The 26099-nt window shown below is 43.9% G+C and overlaps 1 protein-coding gene across 5 annotated transcripts in view; it reads left to right on the top strand.

The window, feature by feature from the left end:
- Window positions 1-26099, top strand: part of Foxn3 (forkhead box N3) — a 435807-nt gene that overhangs the window by 145266 nt on the left and 264442 nt on the right. The window lies entirely within an intron of this gene.

The raw sequence follows: 26099 nt of genomic DNA, 5'->3' as shown, positions 1-26099 counted from the left end.
GGAAAAGAAAAAGAAAAAAGCCTAACCATCACAGACCAAATAGTTTATAGAATGCTGTCAAACAAAATGTTGTCTACTCACTCACAAGACCACATTTGTTCATTTCCCTGGATCCTAATCAGAACCAAACACAGAAAATCAAAAGGACCAGTAGATAAAAAAAAAAAAGGAGCTACACATGGTAGCCACCTCATTCATTGCTAGCTTTAAGAACCCCGCCCCCAGAAAAATCATCTATGTGCTTCCTAAACATACAAAGAAAACTAAAGGAATTCCATAATGAAAGAAAAATTAGATAGAAATTTCTAATCTTGTCTCATAAACAATATAGAAATAACTTTAAAATATTCTGCTTTAAGCATGCATTTAATTTGTGCTCTGGGAACCAAATAGTGTTGCCAAGATAGAACATTCTAATAATGATTTATGTAAATTTATTTGTACAAAGTAATGGTGTAGTTGCCTATAGCAAATTGCTTAGAATATGAAATGACATTTATGAGATTGTTGGGTGTTTTTTTTTTCCCATTCTCTCTGAATGAATACAATGGAGAAAATGAGATATTCCAGAAAGCAAAAAAGAAACTCAAGTTCAAAATGGGATCTGATGCCTCAAGAGGCAGAGATGGCTGGACAGGCTACAGGGTGCACAGCCAACAGAACCTGCCCCTGTGAGTCCCTGTGACATGCTTATTATTCAAGACATTTTTAAAGATAAGAGAGTCTTAGAAGGCTAGAGCCTCATGTTTTAGGGGATTGTAAAGAATACAGACACCAAAGATCTTTTGGAATAGCCAGTTACAAATCCCTCATCCCAATAGTGTCCTGGTGGCACCCTTCCACCATGGGGGCATGCAAGTCAAATGTAATTAAAATTGAGCAATTAATCTCAACTTCTAGTTACTTATTACCAGAGAAAATTATGCTTCAGTCATAAATGGAGGCCAAATGTTACAAAACAAAAACTAAGCAAAAGCACTCTCCCAAGATCTTATTCCCTAGCCTTCCCAGCATGCGTCTACTGCCTGCCAAGTTTACACCTCTGACAATGGCTCGAGGTATTCCTGGAAACATTTAATAAGTGGAAACCATACACACAGGACACAGGAGAATTTCTAAATGTATGCTAGGGCCCAGTGACGCCCACTATAGTTTCTGAGATTTGCATTGTTTCGGAGAAGAATGTTAACTGTTAATGTCTTCACTCTAGAAGACATTTAATCATTTCACAAAGTATTTTTACTATGTCACTTGGTGGTCACAGTCATTTTGGGGAGATAAGACTTTGTATTGCGTGTTTCAGGAAACTTGAGGGTCACAGAAGTCATAGAGCAAGACATCACCTGCAGAGTCGGGGGCAGTTTCTGCACCAGAGTGTGCCCTGTTGCCATCGCCAGCTTCAGCAAACCAGAGGGGTTGGAGATTCTGGAGAGCTTACTTTATTTAAGACAAGTTCTGACTTTTGGCTTACCTTGTGCCATTTTAGAATCACGCTCATGCTCCTCAGAGGACCAGGTAGAGTAGATGACTATGCAACAGGGTCCTGGGCTGTCCAAGGACTAAGGGCTGCTGAAGATGTAAAGGTGGACCAGGACTTTCAGACTGAAAGCAACACCAATTACCAGGAAGGAGAGGACGACTTGGGTTTTAGCTATGCCATTAATGTGTGTAGATCTATAGGGTTGGTTTTAGTAAGTTGGCCCAAGATCTCCAGCTTGAGGTAGTAAATACCAGAGAAAACCATTACCTCTTGTTCCCTGTGATAGCTAATCTTCATTGTCAACTTGAGGGGCTTTAAAATCACCAGAGGGGCTAGAGATGGCTCTGCAGTTAAAAGCACTGACTGCTGTTACAGAGGACCAGGGTTCAGTTCCCATGGCAGTTACCATCTGTAACACTGGCCTCTGGAGGCATCACACATATGCAGGTAAAACACTCATACACATAAAGAAAATGTAAACAAATATATAAGATCACCATAAAAGCAAACCTCTGAGCATGTCTGTAAGGGAGTTTCTAGACTGGGTTAATTGACATATGATGAGCCACCCAAAACATGGATGGCACCATTGTAAGAACAAAGGTCCCAGACTGAATAAAACAATGGAAAGTGAGCTGAGCATCAGCATTCATCTCTCAGCTTCCTGACTGGGGATTCAATGTGACCAGCTGCCTTAAGCTCCTGCAGTGATGGACTGGGTTCCCTCAAACTGTGAGCCAAAATAAACCATCCCTTCCTTAAGGCACTTTTGTCAGCTATTTTGTCTCAGCAACAAGAAAACTAATACATTCTGTGACTCACCTTCTGTTTTCTGGCCAAATGACCTTGGGCATGATTTCTGATGCCTATTTACCTTATGGAGATGGTATGAGAATTACATAATTCTTTAAATTACTTGGCATGGTGTTCGGCAGATACTATACACTCATTTTAGAGTAGCTCTTAAAATTATTATTCTAGTTGCTGTTACCTAAGAGTATATGGGCCAGACTGATAATTGTGAGATTAAAGTATACCTTTAGGGGGCTGGAGAGATGGCTCAGTGGTTAAGAACACTGGTTGTTCTTGCAGAAGACCTGGGTTTGAATCCCAGCACCCACATTGCGGCAGCTAACAACTGTCTGTTAACTCCAGTTCCAGGGGATCCGACAGCCTCTTCTGTCTTCTGCGGGCACTACACGACACGACATGGGTGCACTTACCTACATGCAGGCAATACACGCATACACATAAAATAAAAATAATTAAAAAAATAAAAAATATATAGTATACCTTTAATTTAAACAAGAACTGATCTAAAAGATGTTAAAGTCAGTTGTATCTGTGTACCAAAACACAACAAAGTGAATTTGAGAATTAATTGAACAAACAGCTCTTGGTGTTCAAAGCCCTTTGTAAGCTGTTAACAAGGGTGGAGAGGCTAGATGAGGAAGGATAAGGAACTTGTCTGATTATTTTATGCCTGTCTCATGATTGTTTCTTCCCATTGTTTTCTTTAATGTTGTCGTAAAAAAAGATTATTTGCCTATTTGCAATGATAAGTGGGCCATGTGCAGGCCACTTTAATAAACATGGTCTTTGTCTTCCAAAAATTAAGAAATTGAGCTGATCCAAATCCTTCTTTGCCTCTGCAAGTCTGGTTCTGGCCCAGAGCCTATGAGTTGGTTCCCTTCAGTAGTCATCGTGCCTAACTGGGGAGCAGGTTCAAGATCAATGGGTAGAAAGTCTGGCCTTTGGCTCCTGCTGCTTCTGCCTGCAAAGAAGCCATTCTTTCTCTGCACTGATACATTTTCACCTGTGGAATCAGGCCCCATTTAGACAGAATTAATTTCTCTTAGAATCCTACATGCTATATTCATAACAAGAGTTGAAAAGAAAATGAATCCTATGTACAATATTGTCCTCGTTTGGTTTCTGTTGCTGTGATAAGACATTGACCAAAACCAGCTGGGGGAGGAAAGGGTTTATTTGATTTGTACTTCCAAGGCACAGTCCATCTCTGAGGGAAGTCAGGCAAGGACTCAAGGCAGAAACTTGGAGGCAGAAACTGAAGCAGAGACTGTGGAGGAACACAGTTTACTGGCTGTACCCTCTGCTTGCTCAGCTAGATTTTTTACACAGCCCAGGCCCACCTGCCCAGGAATGGCACCACCCAGAGTGGCCAGGCCCCTCCTACATCAATTGGCAATCAAGAAAATGCCCCATAGACATGCCCACAGGCCAGTCTATGGAGGAGATTCCTCAACTGAGGCTCCTTCTTCCCAGGTATCTCTAGTTTGTGTCAAGTTAACCAAAACTAACCGGCACAAATATGTTGATTTCTGGTTTTTTTGATAACCCATCAGAAAGAGGTGTTTTACAAAAATCATAAAATCACCTAAAGGAAGATAAGGAAACGTGAAGGATTCTTTTTTCCTTCTTTTGTGATTTTTGTTGTTGTTGTTGTTGTTGTTGTTGTTTTTTAATTTAACTGAGGTCTAAACCCAGGGCCTTTTGGCAAGCACTCTACCACTGAGTGAAATCTCTAACCCCAAGGTGAAGGCTTCTTAAGGTGAAGTCAGGAATAGATCCAATGAACCCAGAATATAGCTCAGCAGTAGAGTATTTGCCTAGTACATGTAAGGTCCTGGGTTTGACCACTAGCCTTAAAAAAAGGAAAGCAAAAATACTTCTAAGATCAGGAAGTCCATCTTGTCCTGGACACGAGGAGCCTCCTATGTGGAAGGCAGAAAGCATCTCAAAGTACCCTGCCTGAGCTGACCTATAACAGAACAAACAGTAACATGCTTCCACTGAGGTGTTCAAAAATGAACTTTTCCCCTAAGGCACAGTGAAGAAAGTAAACTCCAGATAATGAGATCGATATCCTTATTTGGCAAAATAAAAAGATGGTGATGTACACCTGTCCCCCAAACTGTGGTCTTGTGCTACATAATGTTGTCTTGGCCAGTGATGGATTTCCCATTCCATAAGATTATAGTGGAGCTGAAAACTTCCTTTGCCTTCTTTTAAGTTTAGTCTTTCTGCGTTCAGCTATCCTCAGATATACAAGTTCCCTTGTTATGCCTGCCTGCAGCACAACTACTTAAACTTTTTCTACCTGCAACTTGTTTTCTCTAAGAAATACTAGGAGACCCCAGGTATGTAGGTATATAAAGTAGGCATATAAATCAAATATTTACTAATAATAAATCATAAAATTTATTTTAAAATAAATCTACTATAAATATCATTTTATCATTTATTAAAGACAACAGCAATTTGCATACTAATAAGATGGATGTTCTTGTTCATTTTCACATCAAGAATTAAATCTTAGTCAAAAAACAGAAAGAGAAATTGTCAAAAAATCTGCCCTAATACCAAGGCAAAATTCATTTAACTTTTTTTTTTTTAAATAAAACTCAAATTGGAAACTCAAGTAGCAATTTCAAAAATGAAACATGCTAACCCAACAGTATCCAAAGACATAGAAATTTGGTGTTTAACAAGTTAGGCAGTGATAATAGGAAAATAATAAAAGTCTTTGCTTTCCATTATTAAGCCATTTTGTCTCTAAGAGAGAAGAAACTTTTGTGTGTAAATACATTGCAGTTTATAGCATACATAAGTTTCAAATCTGAGCTGAGGCAGAGTATGATGTTGTATGACATGTGATGTGATGGCATACACAATGCAAACTGCCTATGTTGCTTATTCAGAACCAAGGTTGCAGTGAAATTCCATGATGTATCACAGGCCAGTAGTGCCAGAGACACCTCAGACTCTCTAGCTACTTGATTTTGAATTAATTTTTGCTTCCCTTTTACAGTTACCAATTTTTTTAAAAAATATTTTATTATTCTTATTTTATGTGTATGAGTGTATTGCCTGCACATATATAAGTACACCCATATCCTGCAATGCCCAAGGATGTCAGAAGAGGGCATCATATCTCCTGAAATTGGAGTTAGAGATGGTTGTTAGCCACCATATGGGTGCGGGGAACGTAACTTGGGTCCTCTGCAAGAGCAGCCAGTGCTCTTAACTACTGAACCATCTCTCCAGCCCCCCAGTTACCATTTTTTTTTACAAGTCCCATATTCAGTTATACAATCTCATATGGGATCATGACCTACAGTTTAAGAAGCTGTAGCCTACAATATTCAGTATAGTAATATGCTGTGTAGGTCTGAAGCCTAGGTGCGATAAGCTGCACAATCTAGCCTAGGTATGTGGCAGGCTGTATCATCTGGGTTTGTGTAGTAATGCTGTATGTGTGTGTAGTAATGCCATCTACTGAATGTGTCCCTGGTGTTAAGCGACATGCAGTCACTTTTAAGAAATCTCATTGCTGTGTGAAATCTCGATCTGGGACCCTTGGGTCCTTTCTTGCCCCTTCTCCTTTGTGCTGCCCTTGCCTCCTCCTCTCTCCTCCTTCTTGGCTCATGTTGCTGTTTACTGGAGGTCTAAAGCCTGGGGTTAATCCTTATTAAAAAGGAGATTAGCAAGTATTAGAGACATACCAGCAATTAAGACTTTCTTCCTGATTTTAGAAGGCTGAGGGAAAGCATTTCAAAAGATGAGTGGGCATCTGTTCTAGCACTCTGGGTTAAGACTGTTCAATCACATGCTTATCTCCTGGGTGACATCTGGCTGTACCAACCCCTGCAGAGGCAGAGGGGGCTATTCTGATTGCCATGGACAATGTACTATTGTGCCTGCTGATCTGCGTCTTACCCACCGTCCTCTAATGTGTGTCTTCATTCATGTATTGCACTGATCTCTTTTCCTCTCTTCACAAATGCATGTGAGGTCGCCAAATGGATAATGGAATATTAACCTGGGATTGAGTCATTTGGGCCCAACCTCAGAACTGTGTTCAATGATAATTCTATGAACTATGTTCAGAGCACCACCAACGATAAGATAGACATAGTGCAAGTAAGAGCATTTGGAAGCTGGGAGGTAGCTCAGCTGGTAGAGTGCTTGCCTAGCACTGTTCAGTCACCAGTACCATGTAAACCAGGATTGATGATCCAAGCACTTAGAGGTGGTAGCAGGAAGAGCAGGAGTTCAAGGCCATCTTTGACTATCTAGCAAGGCAGGACAGAACTGGAAGTCAGAGCAGGGATGTTTTCCAGGGAGTCTGAAGAAGAAGAGCTATTTTGAAGCTGACACCTCTTGCAAGAGAGCGGCCTTCAAGCTGTCCTACTTAATATAACAAATATGCCATGAAAAAGGAATGAGACCTTTGCAAAGGGCCTGTGTCCCCAAAGCCTAGTCCAATGACCTGTGTCCCCAAAGCCTAGTCCAATTCAGCTGGAATTTTAACAGCCAGATCCTGGTACAGAATATGTTTGTTTGTGAGATGAGCACATCTGATAGCAACTAGGGTAAGCCTGTTGATCAACTTGGCTTGATCTGTGCTAGAAGTTAAAGGAACCTAATTGCCTCTGATTCCCCCACCACTACACCAGTGTTGTCTCGTGATGAAACGCGGTTTTCCAGGTGAACAAAGAGAGACAGGAAATTGGTAAGAGCTACCTAGAGTGAATTACTCACCGGTTGGTTTATTGGTTTCCTGGCTGAATCCTTGGGTTTGTGAATGGACGTGCTGTCTCCTTGCCAGTCTCTGATAAACTGGTGGAGAATCAGTTCTGTTGGAGGACTGGGTGATTCTTGAGGGTCCCATCAGAGCCCCTTTCAGGCATATGAAGAGATGGCCTGCTGGCCGCTCATTTCGAATGATGAATGGCTATTTTAGGTAGCTAGATGCTTAACAACTTCTTAATCCTGAAGGCTTTCTTTTTTTCTTTTTGAGACATGCTATCATGTAGCCAGGCTGGCTCACTGTGTAGGAAGGATGACCTTTGATTCTCTTGCCTCCACCTCCAAAGTGCTGGGATTATAGGCGTGCACCGTCACACTCAGTTTATGAAGTGCTAGGGATCAAACCCAAGGCTTCATGCATGTTAGGCAAGCATTCAACCAACTGTGCTACATCCCCAATCTCATAAAGGCTTATTATTGTAATATTGTAAAGCACTATTCTGTATATGAATGTAACTGAAATATTACTACTAGTTACAATAACATTGTTATATAAAATCTGTGTAATGTATATGAAAATATATATACCTATGTGAACATGTATGTATGCATACATAAACAAATGTTATTGCTTGATTCTGAGATACTTTCTAGTGTATCCTGTTTCCTCAGGATTTGCATATAGCTAAATTGCTACCATTATAACTGTTTTTGCTTTTGTAGCATTCCATCTCTGTGTCTAGTTCTCCCTGGGACATGGACTGTGTGCTTAACTGAACAAAAATGTCAACAAGCTGCTATTTATTTTATTAAACAGCTTGAGCAGAGATGTTTGGTCTGATTGCTGAAAATTGTTAGCTTATCATTGAACTGCCCGGATGGTTCTTATTATTCAATTTGCATTGCTTACAATAATAATTATTACTACATAAAAGAACATGATGCTTTTATTTGTGCAATTCTTTCATTAATAATTTAATTGGCTATTACACCCAAGTGGTTCTGCAGCACATGTATGAAGATGCTTGGAGATCAGCCCTGAGCACCTTAAGAAGTCCGAATGGAGGTGTGAACTGTAAGGCTTGAGGAGAGGATGGGGTGTAGGAAGGTCGCTGGCCTTGACATCCAGTTGGCTGTTTGTACCTCTCCTCCCTGTATTTATTTCTGAGCATTTTATTGATTCAGTGATGGTGACTCTGACCTGGTCCTTTTAACACCCTGAGAGAGTAGATCATGGCATAGATATTTTGCTGACTAAAATGGCTAGGTTTTACTGATTTATAAGAAAAAAAAAAAAGCAGTAATGGCTAAAACAGTACATCTGACCTGGAATGACAGAATCAGTGGGTTTGTGTAAACAGCCTCTGTCTATATCCATGAGGCCTGTTCCGGAACAATAAAGATTTTGTTAGTCACTGCTTTAGCTGATTCTCCCAGAAGCATCACAACTGTGTAAGACACATATGTTTTATTATGCCTTACTGTAGGAAAACCTTAGTTTGTGGACCTTTTTAGTGTAGAGGAGTTCTATAGGTTTTGTCTTAAACTGATGTTATATATTGAATAAAATGATAAATTGAAATATGCTTTTGGAGACTGGGCATGATTGCACTCAGGAGGCAGAGCAAGAGGCAGGCAGATCCCTGTGAGCTCTAGGCCAGCCTGATCTACAAGGGAGTTCCAAGACAACCGAGGCTACATAGTGAGACCTTGTCTCAAAAAAAAGAAATACGCTTTTGGACACATGAGATCATGGGAGGCAGCCTGACTCTGGTGGGTGCCAACTCACAGTGATGGTCAAAGAATTCTATTTTCTTTTATAAATGTTTCATTTTTAAAAAATTTTATGTGTATTGAGGGTATTGCCTGCATGTATGTAAGTGCACCCATGCTGTGCAATGTCCATGGAGGTCAGAAGAGAGAGTCAGATTTCCCTGGATCTGGAGTTATAGACAGTTGTTAGCTTCCATGTGAGTGCTGGGAATTGAGCCTGGGTCCTCTGCAAGAGCAGCCAGCACTCTTAACTGCTGAACCATCAGTACCAAAGGATTTTATTTTCAAACTGTGGTTGAAAAGGAAAAATAAAGCAAATGTGAAGATTCCCATTTGGCCAGCCAGCCTGACTTCTGGGAGGATGAATGCATCATCTGTGGGTCAAGAGTACCATGGAGGGCCAGGTCTGGTGAGGCATACTTGTAATTCCAGCACTGGGGAGGCAGAGGCAAGAGGATCCAGAATTTGAGGCCATCCTGGCCTATATAGTAAGAAAAATAAGAGGGAGTGGGGGAAGAAGGAAAGGAGGAAGGAAAGAAGGAAGGGAGGGAGACCAGGAGGCAAGGAAGGAACATGCCATGAAGGAAACTTTCAATATCAAAATTGGAGTTTGTGAAAATTATGCTCTTCTGACCCATGCAGAGACCATGCTTTTGAGCAGGTTCCAACCGCTGGCCTTTGTTCACTAGATTCAGGAAAGGATGCCTCAAAGTAGAAAGTAGTTACAGGGGTTTTCTAGAGTTCCCCTTTCAAAATTAGTTTTATTTTATCTTTTTGAGACAGGGTCTCCCTGTAGCCCCAGCTGGCCTGGAACTTACTATGTAGACCAGGCCGGCCTGGAACTCAGAAGATTTGCCTGCCTCTGCCTCCCAAGTGCTGGGATTAAAGGTGTGCACCACCATGCCCAGCCTGTACTCATATCTTTAGTGGATAACTGAATTCCCAACTCTGTGAAACCCAGGGGTACACAGTCTGTATTAATGAAGTTGGGCAGGTAACAAAGAATTGCCCATTTGAAAGACAGCCACTCCTGGTGGCCAACTTGTACATATATACAGCTCAAGCTTGCTTAGGTCGTAGGATAACAGGCAACGCCTTACATTCAGTGGCATAAAATAATGAAGTTTTATTTCTTACTCACTCAGCCTATTTGCTGAGGCCAAGGACTGGGCTCCCTGCTACTCTTAGTTTCATTCATAGATCAAGGTGTCCTGGGTAGTTTTTATCATCAGCTTGACATCATCTGGGAAGAGGGAGTCTCAGTTGAGGGATTTTCCAAATCAGATTGGCCTGTGGCCCCATGCCTGTGAGGAAATGTCTTGGTTGTTGATTGATGTGGGAGGCCCACCCAGCCCATTGTGGTAGTGTCACCCCTAGGCAGGTGATTCTGGGCTGTATAAGAAAGCGGGCTGAACAAGAGCCAGAGAGAGCTAGCCAGTGAGCAGTGTTCTTCCAGATTCCTGCCTGACTGTCCTCAAAGATGTGCTGTGACTTGGAAATGGAAGATGAAATCAACCCTTTCCTCCCTATGTTGTTTTTGGTCAAACTAGAACACAAGGCATGGGGGACATTCCCGTCATTGCTTAGGTAAGGAAGAAACTGGTGAATTATGTGCTGGTTCTTGAAGGTAGCCATCCAGCAGTGACAGGCTATTTCCATTCACATTTCATTGGCCAAAGCTAGTTTCCTAGTCTGACTTAACTTCAGACATAAGGGGAAATGTCATACAATCAGATTCTTAAAGGAGAGAGCTGGGGTCTTTTTAAATAGTCCTGTGATTACTAGAGTCTAGGCCTTCAGTGCTGTAGATGTAACTCTAGAAAACCTCAAACTACTCACAGAATACAGAACCAGTGAGGATCTGCTGAAGTTTAGTGCAGACAACTGCTTTGTCTCCTACATCCCAGCTGTTCCTGCCTGTCCTGGCTATGTAGTAGATAGCTGCATCTGCTGGTGAAGTGAGGCTCTCTTTTGAAGACAAACACTGATTAGAATTGATAAGAGAATCCTTTACATCCCTTCCAAAGCAAATGAAACAGGCTCCTGAAGTGTAGGGCGCTTCATCTCTCTAGAATTGCCCTTCCAAGGCGTCTCCCAGGGCTCCCATCTACCATAACCCATCTCATACACAAAGTTTGGGATGAGCATCAAGACTCATGCCACGTGTGTGGAGCCCACCAGCCTTCCTCTTCCAGGCCAACCAAACAGCCACTTCTAAGCTCCTCCTACTCAGGAGGTCTGGGCCATAGTCCCTTAGTTTCTCCTTGTGGGTGTTCACTGTGGACTGTCCCAGTGTTTTTAACTTGCTTTTTTAGCATGTCTTTTATGCTTCTTTTTAAAAATATTTCTTTTTTAAAATATTTATTATTTTTATTTTATGTGTATTAGTGAATTTGTCTTTATGTAAGTGCACCCGTGTCATGCAGTGCCCATGGAGGTCAGAAGAGGACATCAGATTTCCCTGGAACTGGAGTTACGGATGCTTGTTAGCTGCCATGTGGGTGCTGGGAATTGAACCCAGGTCCTCTGCAAGAGCAGCCAGTGCTCTTAACCACTGAACCATTTCTCCAGCCCCTGTGCTTCAGTTTTCTAAAGGGGCTCTTCACATTCCTTCATAGACAAATAAACCTGATTGGTTTGGGCATCAGTCTTAGCTTACAGTTGAGCAGTGTGGAAGATTCTTTTCATTCATGAGGATCAGAGAAGCCTGTATTTCCTTGTCTCACTTCCCCTCCCCTTCCCCTTCCCCTTCCTTCCCCTTTCCCACTCCTTCCCTTTCTTTTTTTCTTTCTTTTCTTTCTTTTTTTTTTTTTTTCCTTCACTTTGCTTTGGAGTGCCAGGGCTGGAGCCCAGGGCCTTGGGAGCACTAGGCAAGTGCTCTCCTATTGAGCCACACCCCCAGCCCTATTTGCCACAGGTCTGTGTGCTCCTTTTCCTCTCTACTGGTTGCTCTAAGGCCCTTGCTGAAGTGCTCCGATTAGAACAGGATGCTTGGGTCTGGTTTTATATTGCTGGCATACAGGTTCTATCAGGACTTTAGTTATATCCTTCAAGGTCCCCAGAAGAATTACTGTCCACAAAGAGTCCTTTCCTTCACCAACCAAGTCAATTATCTGGAAGGCAGCCAGGAGTTGAGTTGGAACACAGAGGACTCCAGAGGGAAAAACAGCTACCTCCAAATCCATGCATTAAGCTTTAGTAGAGCCTTCCTGGTTTAGAGTTCTTAATGCTACCACATTCCTAATTGACTCTGTTTTCCGATCCTCCTTTGCAGATGAGAACACTAAACCCAACGAGGTTAAATTGGTTGCCTAAAGTCCCAGAGCTAGGGGTGGTGGAACAGGTTCCATGATTCTGCAGCTGACGCATAATCAGCACACATGATGATGACATTAGGTAAGGAGGAAGGTCCAGCAGTATGAAGGGTTCTTTTCACAACTTGATAGAGAAAGATGTAGTAGTTGTTGAGGATGCCAATCTCAAGACCCAGTTCTGTGCTGAGTTCTAGCACATGCATCATTTGGTTATGAAATCCCACTAAATGGGACAGCTCTCTCCACTTCTGCCAAGTGAATGACAAGTTGCAGACAGCCTAGCTTAGCAGGTGTGTAAATAGGCACTGATGAAATGCTTTTTTGCACAATCAAGATGAAACTCGGTCTGTGTCATGATGATCCATTTGGTTCTGCTGTGCTCCAGTAGGAGGTGGATGGCCTCAGGAGTGGCTCAAACCAGAGGCAGGCCTTGCCTACACAGCTGAGGACATAGCTTTGTGCAGGATGGTTCCTACCTGGACGCCACTGGTCACCAGCACCCAGCCTTTTGCCACTACCCTCCATTGGGTTTGCACTTTACAGGCTATAAGGGCACGGGGAGGTGCGTAGCAGTCTTGCTCAGAACATTCCTGCAGGCTCGGCAAGGCAGGTGCTGCTGTGGTTTGATTATGGTTTGTCCTCTCTGAAACTCGTGTTGAGATTGAATTGTCCTTGTGAAAGTGAGAGGTAATTGGGTTAAGAGGGTTGAATGCCTTTCTAGAAGGATTCTCAGTCTCAGGAGTCTGGGTTAGTCACCAAAGGAGCCTCTCTGTGTGGGGGAAGAGAGGCATTCATATGCTGCAACATGCATGTTTGGGTATCAGTCCTTTTTAAAAAAAATTTTATTGAATTTTTGTGTATTTCATACAGAACATCTTAATCATCTTTGTACTCCCTTCCCCACTGGCACCTGGCTATAGCCCCCCACATTGAATTTCATATATTCTTTCATTTGTGCTAAGGTTTGCCATGTCAAGTTAGTGTCCCCAGATGTCCCTCAGTGCAAGTTCATCCACTGGGATCTAGCCAGCCTATCTAGAGTCCCTCCCTTTAAGGAGATCAGCTCTTCCTCACCCAGCAGTAATCAGCTGCCAATAATTCTTCGACTAAGATTGGGGCCTGCTGTCCATTTCCACAGTTCTGTGCCGAGTCTATTTGAGTTTGCATGGGCCTTGTGCATGCTGACACCATTGTTGTAGGTTCATATGAGCAGGGTCCCAGGAGCCTGTAGGGCTCTATTTCCATATGGTCATGCACCTCCTCCCTGGCTCTTACATCTTTCTGCCCCTTCTTCCGCAATGGTCCCTGAGCCTTGGGTGGGTGGATAGGAGACCTGTCCAAGGACCCACAGTCTGCTGACTCTTATTCACTGTATTTTGGCCATTTGTGGCCTTTTGTGTTCCTGGCCCTCTGTTGCATGAGGGAGCTTCATTGATGAGAATTGAAAGATACATTAATGTTCTTTTAATCCCTTGTTCGATGTTCCACGAGCCTTAGGTAGAGAGGTTGCATCATAGATGTGCCACTTAGGCTTGGGCAGTTTACAGACAATCTCTATGTATGACCAGTCATAGAACTCTGTAATAATCCCTGTCTGTTGACAAAGAAGTTTCTTTGATAGGTGGTGACTGGGATACTTGGCTGTAAATTTAAGGATCCATATTTTGCACATAGTAAGAAATTACATTTGTCTAGGAATGTGACAGCCTTGGGCAGTCCTTGCCTTTCACCTTGTTTGACGCAGGGTCTCTCTGTCATTTCTGCTGTGTACACCAGGCTAGCTGGTCTGCAAGCATCCAGGGGTTTTCCTGTCTGACTCCCATCTCATGGTAGGATCTAGGATTACAGATGCACACTACCGTGCCTTGCTGACTTTTCCATGGGTTCAGGGTGTGTAACTCAGGTCCTCATGATAATGCGGTAAATGCTTTTCTCATTGAGCCGTGCCTTTTGCTTTGTGAGTCTCCTCTTTTGCACACACTGGCTTGTCGTTTCACCTTCCACCACTAATTACCATAGATTCACCAGGTACCGCCACTATACCCTTGCATTTCCCCACCTCCAGAACCATGAACGGGATTGAAACTCTGTTGGTTATACAGCACCCAGCCTCAGTTACTCTGTTGTAGCTGCAGAAAACAGACCAAGGAAGGTATCATTCCATCCTATAGGGGACACAGTGAGACTTTGTGGGGTTTTCCTGAAGCCGCAGTGTCATGAGTAGAGGACCCTGGAGTCCTGGAGACAGTGTTCTCTTCCAACCCCAGTGCTTCTCTGTGAACTGCTCCATCCACACACAAGAAGTGATGAGGGTTCACCCTGAGGGTAATTGGCCTGAAGCAGATTTTTCTTTACTATAAAAAACTTTCTTTCCCAGTTAAAAAAGTCTAGGTCTCCCAGAGAGGGAAGAGGAGAAACAGGTGGCCTCACCCACATGAACCACTTGGCTCTGAGTCTGACTGGAGATAAGAGGAACAGGAGAAAAATACCCTTACCACACTGGACTGTAAGGCCGCAATGGGCTGTGTCCTTCACAGGGCTTCAGGTTTCTGGAGGGAAGGTCTTGCTTCATCTTTCTGATATAGAAAAGTTTAATGCTTGTGGGCAATGCTGTAGTTTGAGGAGTCAAGAAGCACTAGATGGAAACTGGCATAAAAATACATCCCTGGTGCTGGTCATCATGGTAAGACAGATGAAAAAGAGGGGGAAAGCAGAGCTTCGTTTTAGTAGAAGAGTTGTATTCGGCAGCAAAATATTGGCCTTAGGGAGCTGGGGAGATGGCTCAGTAGGTAAGAAAGCTTGCTGCACAAGCATGAGGACCCAGCACCCACATAAAAAGCCAGACATGGCTGCATTGTCTGTAACCTTAGCACAGGGCTGGGGGTGGGGGGTGGTGGTGGAGACAGGCAGATCCCAGGGGCTCACTGGCCCACCAGCCTATCAGAATTGTGAGCTTCTGTTTCAGTCAGAGGCCCTGTCTCTACAAGACAGAGAGCAATGGAGGAAGACACCCACCATATGTACTTGCACACTTCCAAGAATGCACCACACACCCATACATCATACAAAATGGGGCCATTGGAGAGAGAGATACTACCCCGTCTTTGATGCCTAGGTATTAGTCTACCACCAAACCATCAGAAGATCGCCAATATCCTATGGCCCTGGAGCACTGATGCACCCCAGTGGCTGAGGCCTCCAGAGCCAAATGCCCACTGGGGATAAAGGTTGTCCGAAAAGCTTTTTACAAAGCTTTTGTTGAGCACTCTCTGTACTCGAGGAACCAAGGGCTATGGGAACAACTTGAACCCAGTACACTTAACTAGAAAGACCTGTTATGGGCTAAGAATCGGTTGTTTACGGGCTGGAGAGATGGCCCAGCAGTTAAGAACACTGGTTGTTCTTGCAGAAGACCCAGGTTTGAATCCCAGCACCCACATGGCAGCTAACAACTGTCTGTAACTCCAGTCCCAGGGGATCCAACAGCCTCTTCTGACCTCCACGGGCATTGCACAACACGGGTGCACTTATCTACATGCAAGCAATCCACACATACATATAGAATAAAAATAATAAATTAAAAAAAAATTTGTTGTTTTCAAAATTGCCCACCCTGAAGTCTTCTAGCCTTCTGAGTCTTTTCCTTTTTTTTTTTTTTTTTGAAGCAGGGTCTCCCTGTAGCCCCAGCTGTCCTGGAACTCACTATATAGACCAGGCTTGCCTTGAACTCACAGAGATCCGCCTGCCTCTGCCTCCCAAGTACTGGGATTAAAGGCATGCACCACCACGCCCGGCTGAGTCTTTTCTTTTAAACCCATATGCCTAGAACTTATTTCTAATAGTGTCAGATTTCTAATAATGTCAGATTTCTTCTCCAACAATGGGTTGGAGGGCAAGAGAGAAAAAGAAGTTATGGAAGGAACATGCCCTTGTGAGATGGCTTTGAACAGCATTGACCTGTGTGGATTTGACCTTGGCTGGTCTATAGGAGCAATCCTGCTCTGAAGAAGAGGAGGAGGAACTTGACTTCTACCTGCATGATCAGTGGAGAATTCACCAAAGTGGCTCTTTTGATCATAAAGGAATTCCCCACAGGATCTCATGTATCCCATGCTGGCCTCAAACTGACTGTATAGCCAAGGATGGCATTGGGGTTTTTGTTGTTGAGATAAGGTCTCACCATCTCACCCTCACTGGCCTAGGTGACAAGTAGACAAGATAGGCAGAACTCACTATGGAGACCAGACTGGTCACTATGGAGACCAGACTGGTCACAATCTCAACCTACCTCTGCTTCTCCAGTGCTGTGATTACAGACATGCGCCCAGTTGGATTAATTTTAAATAGCCTTCTAATGTGCTAGACTTTCTTCCAACCATCAAGAATTCAGAGCTTCCTATGGTATCATTGAGAAACATTTGTGAGGTAAAAAAAATCAACATTTACTAATCTTAATTAATAAACATTAATCTTATTCCACTAGCCAGAAAGCTAGTTACCTAGAGTGGTGGTTTATAGGTGTGTGTGTGTGGGGGGGGGTGTCATCTAACTCAGTGCTGTGAACCTACAGCCCCACGCCAGTTCCCTAGGAATTCAGATGCCTTGTGCTGTCCAGGTTTCCTTCAAGTTCTAGGACACCTTTGACTCTTCTGCCCTAGCTTCCCCTCTGTCTAACTTTACCTACCTCTCAGCATCTGTCTAGACAGCTACCACTGGACTCCTGACTACACCAACCCAGGGGTGTTGACTTCTGCTGTCTACTCTAGATGTTGTGGTGTGTTTCATATAATTTCCTAGAAGTCATGGTTCCCTGGCTCTGTTCTGCAGCGTCCTTTCTATTATGATGCGTTTTATTACGACAGATTCAAAGATCATGAATTATATTACCACCCTCCTTGGTGTTTAGCTACATTTTCTTCATGAAATCATTAATAAATTCATGATTCATTCCAGAAATACCCCTTAAGCGTTGTGGACTAAGATGCACTCCCCTGATGTAGACCCTGATACTAAGGACACAGGACTGAGATCCCTGTCCTATGGTGTCTACATCAACAAAGACAGAGATTGATGATTGTGCCTACATCAACAGACGAGATTTGTAATTGTGACTGATGAACTGAAGGAGGCGAATAAGCTTTGGAGTTGGTTTTGGGTGCTGATGGCCTGGGAGATATCTTAAAGGGGAGGACACTCCAGCTGAGACCTGAGGAAGAGAGGGTTTAGAAAACAAATGATACCAACCACCCTTACCCCCAGGTGTTCCTGGTCATGTGGGAACTTGCAATGAGGTTGGAAGTCCCTCACTTCAACTGTTTTGACACTGAAGGCATTTCGAAACCTTTTTTTTTTTTTGAGATAGAGTCTTATGTATCCCAGGCTGGCCTGGAATTCACTATGTAGCTGAGGATGACCTTGAATATCTGATTTTTCTGCCTCCGTTTTCCATATCTATGGGAGGTATTGACAATCCTACCACAGCTCCTTGTATCTTCCCCATACTTTTTGAAACATTAATCTTTGTCCAGAAGTTGCAAAAATAGTACAGTTACACCTGCTCCACATTTCTCCAGTGGTAACATATTGAATAGCTATGGTCCATTCTCAAAATCCAGAGACTGACCTTGGTGTATTACCACTGACTAGAGCAGAGGCCTAGGCAGTTCACCAATGGCTGTCAATCAGTCAATCACTTTAAGGTTGCTAGTACATTCTTTTTCCTTTTTTGTCTTTTTGAGACAGGGTCTCCCTGTAGTCCCAGCTGACCTGAACTCACTATGTAGCACAGGCTGGCCTTGAACTCACAGCGATCCACCTGCCTCTGCCTCCCAAGTGCTGGCCCTAATGGTGTGTGCCACCACACCCGGCCACTGGTACATTCTTAATGCATATATATCTTCATCTCTTTCAAATTTTGTTCTCTTGTTGTTTCAAGAACATCTGGCGTATTCAATAAATTTAGTTGTTAAATACCTACTGTTGAGTAATTCTGTGTTACTTGCTGGGGTGCAAAGATGGGTATTGCACCCATTGATAGGGAATAATAAATGATGTAAGCAGAGGGTGTTGAGGATCAATGGAAGAAGCTGTCTAGAACACACATGTGGGAGAGAGCCTGGAGAGAGGTCTGGAAGTGAGAAAGGATGGTCTGTTCTGGAAATAGCAAAGATGAATGAAATCATCCAGAGTGGGAAAGTGGATCTCTAGGGGCCAAAGTGCCAGCTGGGGGCTCCAGGAGCCCGGCGCCTTTTTGTGCAGCCCTTAATGCCCACTCAGGGTGGGAGCTGGCAGAATGATTGGTTCAATGCTCTATTTCTTTGTTCCATGTTCTGTCTCTGAGCAGTAAGGCAATGCCTACTATGCACCCATCTGCCCTGAGAGTGACTTGGAGAGGCTGGCTGCCCAAGTCCCTCCTAGGCAGAGAAAATAACAAGAAGTATGAACAGGGAAGCCAGCTCACCACGCCCTCCTACAAACCAGGGTTTGGCTGCAAAGTGTCTGTGTTTGCATATCATTGGCATTTGTTAGACAAGAAAAAACTAGGTGTGGGATGCTATTTAAATGTTTCCGTCAAGTTTGCTGAAGACAAGCTGGATTCCTGTTGGTTATCAGATCTCACAGAGACTTGACAGCACCTACCCACCAAAAAGGGAATGCTCACTTTTAATCCAAGTCCTTTGTATCTAGAGCTGACCTTTCCAGCATGTCATTTGGGGGCCACACCTTGTTAGACATGCCCACAAAGCCTCACTGAATGCTCAGGGAATAAGGTGTACTGCAGAAGTCCCTGTCTTTTAGAACAAAGTGCAAGAAAAAGAAATCTTCCCTTCCTTCCCCTGCAGAGAAGAAGCCTGGCTTCTCTTAAAAAAGAACAGTGGGCTGGTGTGGTGGTACACACCTGTAATACCAGCACCTGGGAGGTGGAGGCAAGAAGATCAGGAGTTCAAGGCCATCCTTGGCTACTTAGTGAATTCAGGGACCTATGTGAGATTATGTTTTTTTTTTTTTTAAAAAAAAAAAAAAAAGACAAGGAAAAAAAAGGGGAGGTTGGAGAGATGGCTCAGTGGTTGAGAGCACCCACATTGGGCTGCTTACAACCACCTGTAACTCTAACTCCAGGGGATCTGATGCCCTCTTTTGACTTCCACGGGCACTGCACTCACATGCATAATCTGATGCTCAGGCACAACATATACACATAAAAAAGTAATAAATAAAATCTTGGGCTAGAGAGATGGCTCAGTGGTTAAGAGCTCATATTGCTCTTCCAAAGGATCTGAGTTCAATTCCCAACAACCATGTTAGGCAACTCATAACTGCCTGGAACTCCAGCTCCTTGGGGATCCATGTCCTCTGGCTTCCACAGGCACCTGCACTCATGTGCACATAGCCACACATAGACATACACACATATATACATAGTTAAAAATAAAAATAGTGGCTGGAGAGATGGCTCAGTGCTTAAGAACACTGGCTGCTCTTGCAGAGGTTACAGGTTCAGTTCCCAGCACCCACATGGCAGCTAACAACGGTTCATAACTTCAGTTACAGGGTATCTGGCACCCTGTTCCATCTCTGTGGGCATTGCACAACATGGGTGCACTTACACGCATGTGGGCAATACCCTGATACACATAAATTTTAAATAGATAAATAAATAAAATATAAAAAATAAAATAAATCCTAAAATAATATAAAATATTTTTTTTAAAAACGAAGGGCCAGTGGCAGGTAGAGTCTAGAGGGTAGAGTCTAGATAAGCATGCTCTGGGATCTCAGAATTCCAGTGCTTCTAGATTGTCAGGGGCTCATCTCTGTGTTGCCCAGCAGCTGCCAGGCCAGATGTACATTGTCTTCCGCTCCTGCCGTAGGGCCAACCGTCCCGAGTCATTGTCATCCCATGCAGATGTGTGCTGTACAGCCCCCATTGAGCTGGGAGGGACTCTGATTTCTTAGGACAGAGTTCTGCGCCTCCTCATGTGTGTCGTGGACATGCTTTCTAAATCCACATGGTATTTGCAAATACAGGAGGGACAGCCAAAGCTGTGGACAATGGGAACAAGATGGCACTGCTTCTCCTGCCCCATGGGCTCTTCCCTGGGGTGGACAGATGCCCTTCCTCTCTGCCTGCTGGATGACAAAAAAATTGACTTCTATCACTCTCCTTTGCTGTCTAGACAGGGCCTTGTGATGGAGTGTACCTTTGACTCTGCCTTCTGTACATTCTAGATTAAGTTCCTCCTCTAGCTGTCGGCCTGCCCTGGGTTTGCCCATAAAGTAATGCAGTGGGCTTGATCCTAGCTGTTAGGTGATCCCAAGGTTCCTTCTAACACCCATACACTGCTATGATGGTTCCTGACAAGCTAATGGTTTGGTTGTAGATTTACATTCACGTTGACTCTGAGGGCTGTTGTGATGACCCTGCTCCGTCATGGACTGCCAGGCTTATGATCTGTAGGATTCCCCTTTTCTCCAGCCTTCACCTCTCCAAAATAGCAATGCTGTCATAAGACTGCTCTGTTAATTCATTACAAAGTCATTTCATGTGGCCCTGCTTCTTTTAATTTTTTACACTTATTTTATGTGTATGATCATTGTACCTGCACTTGTGCTGCACTCAATGCCCACCAAGGCCAAAAGAGGGTGTTGGATCCCCTGGAGCTGGAGTCATAGATGGTTATCAGCTGCCATGTGGTGCTGGGAATCAAACACGGGTCCTCTACAAGGGCAGCCAGTGCTCTTAACTGCTGAGCTGTCTCTCCAACTCCCCTGCTTCTTCTTTTAAAGGACACATACTGCCCGTACTGTTGAATACCCTACCCGAGGAGCCCTCTGATCATGTGTGATCTGGAAACAGGTATGCTGAGACTCCCTCAAAGTTGGCACCTGTTATCTCACTAACTTTCCTACAGCAGCAGATGGAGGGTTACTTTGCTAGGCTGTTTGGAGGGCTTGCAAATGAATTTGTTCCTTTTTTGTCCTTTTCTACTCAGCAAATAATCGACTTTGACTCTTGGCTGTGAGTGGAGCTGGGCTGAGCGTGGCTAATCTTTACTTAAGGGTTTTATCTTCTGCAGGGCTGGGTCAGCCAAAACTTGTTGCCAGAGTCCTTGCTGGAACCTGCAGGGGTTTAGATTGGTCCATTCACTGAGGCTCCTGTGGAACTAGCAGAGCAGGACATGGTACTTGTCATTTGTTTTCAGGGTAACTGGAGCTGCACTTGAAATTGACAAACATGACAGCAACTCCCAGTTAACATGCCTCTCCCTACATAAGGAATGGGGTCATTCTCTTAAGACTCGAGTTAAGAGCAGTACAGATGTGGTGGGCGATGACTGCTTACCCATATGCTGAGTTTGGGGGTTAGAATAGTGTGATGGTCCCAGAAAAAGAATGACCTTCAACAGAAAACCCAAGACGGCCAGGAGGGACTGCTCTGTGGCCATCTCCAAAAGCATACAACACAAGGATGTAACCCAAGGTTTAGGCAAGTGGAGCTGCACTCATAGGAGAGCCCCGGTAAGGCAGAGGGAAATGATTCAGATGACAGGCGACATGGACAATGATGGATGTTGCCTAAAGGGAAAAAGCCCAGAGGGCCTGGGCTAGGGAAGTGGCAGGAAGCACCCTCTATCCTCTCATCTGACTTCTGATCACAAACCTCTTCCTCACTCTGACATCAAGAATGATGTTCAGACAAGACAGATGTCCTGATTTAGCTCTGCAGGCATCTAGGAGGTCACTCACACCTACCTCTTATTTCTCCCCAATTTCCCAAATGATGAATAAAAATAGGAAGATAGTCTCCTCAGAGAGGATTCTTTCTGGTGGTGTTTCTGCAGATAGACCAATCTGTTTCTATGATTGCCCACAAAACAAAAGGAATTCAATCAGCTGCTTTTCCCCTCTTCCTGGGTGGGCACTATTGCTCTCTACTGTCCAGATGAAAACATTGAAGTTTAAAGTGTCCTGTAACTTGGCCAAGGCCATACAGTAATAGTAGTGGAGCCAGGATTTGAAGGTGAGCACTTGGCTCCAGATTCCGTGCTTGGAGCCCTTGCTCCATGCTGGATATTCCTGAGTAAACAGTCCTGGGTATCAAGCAACAGAGTCTGCACAGACCTCAACAGTTTCAGCCAGGGCTGAACCAGAACCGTTTGCAGACCTGCTGGATGGTCTTCATACCCTATGTGAACATGGTCTCAACAGGTAATGGGTGAAGATCTCTGGAGACAATGGACCAATTAGCACATTCTGAGTAAAGCTGCTTTAGAGACCTAGGAGAAGCCTGTGTTTAACAAAGAGTCTATTAAGATGTTGATTATTAAGTAGTAGCTCTGATGGGGCAAGTTGCAGACCTGTACTGTGCAGCTTCAGGTAACTCTTGCTTTTTTGTGTGGTTTGTTTGTTTTGATTTTGAGACAGGGTTTTGCTACTTAGCTCTGGCTGGACTGGAATGCACTTTGTAGACTAGGCTAGCCTTGAACTTGGAGTGATCCTCCTGCCTCTGCCTCTCAAGTGGTAGTATGCCAGGCATGAGCCACAATTGATGCCTAGTTCTATTCCCGTTTCTATTTTGGGATGACTGGACATGCATGAGTCACATTGTGTGTTTGAACTGTTGATAATAGACATTTACAAGAGCCTACCTTGGGCCAGGCAGCCCACGCTGGTTGTTCCCTGTATATTCCAATATTCCACAAGGCCCTGGAAAGTGGCTGTTGTTACCATGTAAAAAACCACAGCTCACAGCAGTTGACATGCTGCATACTTATAGCCCCAGCCAGCTCTCCTGACTTCTCAGCTTTTCCTTCCCACTCCATCATTCATTCATTCATTCATTCATTCATTCAAAAAGCACTGAACACAGGGAATAAAGTTGGCATGGTCTCTGTCTTCTGGACTTTATACCATGGTGGCATCCCACAGCTTGGGATGCAGATTTAAAACAGGAAAATAGCTCAAACGGTACTCATGGTATGATGTAAAGGCCTAGAACTTGCAGGGCCCAGAGCCTCTTTGGTGGTTATGATTGAATCAAGCATGTAGAGATTTGGGTCCTTTAGGGAGGTGTAATTAAGGAGTAGAGGTTGTTAAAGGAAATGTAGGATTGTAGCAGAAGACCCAGAGCAGGCTGGTTTGGGGATTGACAGTTTGAAGTTTGAAGACATGAGCTGACTTGGGAATAGGATACAGAGGCAGGAGTCTCTCCGATACCCTGGTGGTCTGGCTTCCTTGCTTCCTTGCTTGCTTAGCACCCAGCTTCTGGCAGCTAATTCAGCAATGAGGCAGCACCCATATGCCCCCCTCATGCCCATTATCTAGCAGGTGCCCTCACTCCATTGTGGAACCTATCTTTGAAAGGTGGTTTAATGTTTCTACCCACCTATCATATGGTGGTGGCAGTTATCACACTCAAGTCATCCCTGAATCACAAACATGCATCTCTCCAGTTGATAGCCTCTAACACAGACTAGTATACCCCACTGTGTGAGAACCCACCTACTTGCTTGCTCTTTCTCCCTACCTGACCCTGTATCCCTAGATTATGCTAGCAGGGCACTTTTCAATTTGTCCTTTCCCCTTGTGCTCTGACCTGAGGCCCTGGCTCTATCTCTAGTATTTCAGCAGATACCTACTGAGTTCCCCTTCTATATGGAAGACTGGTCAGGGAGGGGTCAGGGGCCTCTGTGAACACCCTTGGAATGCTTCACTTCAAGTCCTGGCTTGTGGAGGAGAAAGCTGAAATACAGAGGGATAGCTTGGCTGAACTGGTTCCACTGGGCCACTATTCTGTATTCTCTCCATCCTATTGGCCACTTTCCAAGCATAAGGTACCATTAGTCAGTATGGGAGAATTTGAAGAGTTGAGATTTTTGAGCCCTTTGTGAAATAGAATTCTTAGAATTATACCCCAGGCCACCACTCCCATTGTGGAGCATGTAAGAATCACATACTCCCACTGCTTTTCCAGGCTAAGATAAGGGCAACAATGATGCTAGGCCAAGGTTGGGATCTGGTGATAACTAAGTAACAAGCAGACAGAGGACATCATGTTTCTCACTTGTCTGACCACAAGTTGTTGTTTAATATGAAAAAAGTAGTTACATTAAAATCGCAGCTAATGTGAATGGCTTTATGATGGACAATTTAAGTTTCCCATGATCTACTCAGCAGTGATGTTTTTGTGTGTGATATTAATGCATTTAACACAACTTTGCAAAACTGACTTGGTGTTGTCCCTGAGCATCTTACCTTGGTTGTTGTTTATCTTGCTTTTTGTTTGTTTGTTTAAGGTGCAGAACTTCAAACTAAGTGTGGTCGTACACTCCCGTAATCCTAACATTTAAGGAACTGAGGGAGGAGGATTGCCATGGATTTTACCCATGTTAGAAATTTTGCAACTAAATATGTGCATATGTGTGTGTGCATCTTCATGTGGATGCATGTGCATGTGTGCACATGTGTGTGAAGGCCAGAGGTCATTCCTCAACAAGTGCTATTTATTCACCATATTCTTTAAGACAGAACTCTCACTTGCTCAGAACTTGGTTAGCTGGCCCATGAGCCCTAGGGATCTTCCTGCCTCTACTTCCCCAATGCTGCTATTACAAACACAAACCACACCCAGCTTCTTACATGGGTGCTGAGGATCAAAGTCAGGTACTCAAGCTTGCAAGGCAAATGCTTTACCAACTGAGCCATCTCACAAACCTTGTTCTCTCCTTTTCTTTCTTTCTTCTCTTTTCTCCTTCCTTCCTTCCTTTTTCATTTTGAGACAAGGTCTCATGTAGCCCAGACAGTCTTTGAACTCACTATTAGCCAAGGCTAGCCTTAAACCTCTAATCTTCCTGCTTCTACCTCCCAAGTGCTAGAATTACAGGTGTGTACCACCTGTTTTTGTACCACCTGTTTTGTTATTGTTTTGGGTTAGGGTCTCCTGCAGCCAAGCTTTTTTTTTTTTTTTTAAGAGACAGGATTATCATTTGATACAATTCAAATTCCTTTAAAAGTCTTGCTATCTAAAGCCAGATGTGGTAGCACACACCTTTGATCCCATCCCCTGGGAGGCAGAGGCAGGCAAATCTGTGAGTTCATTAGCTCATACTTTTCTAAATTCAGAATGTTCTCTGTCTCAACTCTGCTTCAGTAAAAAAAAAAAAAAAAAAAAAAAAAGAAAAGAAAAAAAAGAAAAAGAAAATAAAGGGAAAAACAAGTTCTTATTATCTTTTACACCAGTCACAAAGCATTTGAAGGTCTGTGGTTGTGTTTTAGCTAGAAGGTTCTTGGAAAGTTTTTATTTCTGCTTTTTATCTCCAGGCTTTTGGAATCCTGAATATTCAGGCCAGTCTCTTCCTAAGGTTTTCTCAGTGTCTTCTCATTAAAGCTGATTTGATTTCTGGCCCCTTGCCTGCTGGCTTTTGAATGGGGGCACGTTCCTGAAGGGAAAAGGCTAGTTTCTGAGCCTACTATCTTGGGGGAGGGGAGTAAGATAGCTGGCTGGTTGAAAGGGAGCTCCCTTCTGAACAGGCATCCCCAGCAGGCATTGGAGCTCTGTTTCCTAACCCAGATGGTCTCCCTGGCCTGGACACCTGGGCAGCAGCATGAGCCTGCCCTTCCTGAGGCTGCATTAGTGCTGATCCCTGAGGGCAGACGCTGGGCTCAGCAGTGCTGATTCCGGCCTCCCATGGAATATTCTGGATAGAGCAAGGAAGTCCTTCTGCCTTGTCTCCACTGAGGCCAAAGTAGATAAGTGATCTTTCTTTAGAAGTTCACTGCTAGAGATGCCCCTTGCTTCAAGACCAGATTCCCTACGGCCAGCAAGATGGCTCAGTGGGTAAAAGCACTTGCTACCGACCTGACTACCTGAGTTGGATTCCTGGGGTGCACATGGTGGAGAGAATAAACTCCTTCCAACAAGTCATCTATTACCACCACATGAAAGCATGCACATGTGCACGTGCACACACACACACACA

The sequence above is a fragment of the Nannospalax galili genome, unplaced genomic scaffold (assembly GCF_000622305.1).
Source record: "Nannospalax galili isolate Female #2095 unplaced genomic scaffold, S.galili_v1.0 scaffold500, whole genome shotgun sequence".
NCBI classification, from domain to species: domain Eukaryota; kingdom Metazoa; phylum Chordata; class Mammalia; order Rodentia; family Spalacidae; genus Nannospalax; species Nannospalax galili.
The sequence above is the reverse complement of the archived record's forward strand: the minus strand, read 5'-3'. Positions and strand labels throughout refer to the sequence as shown.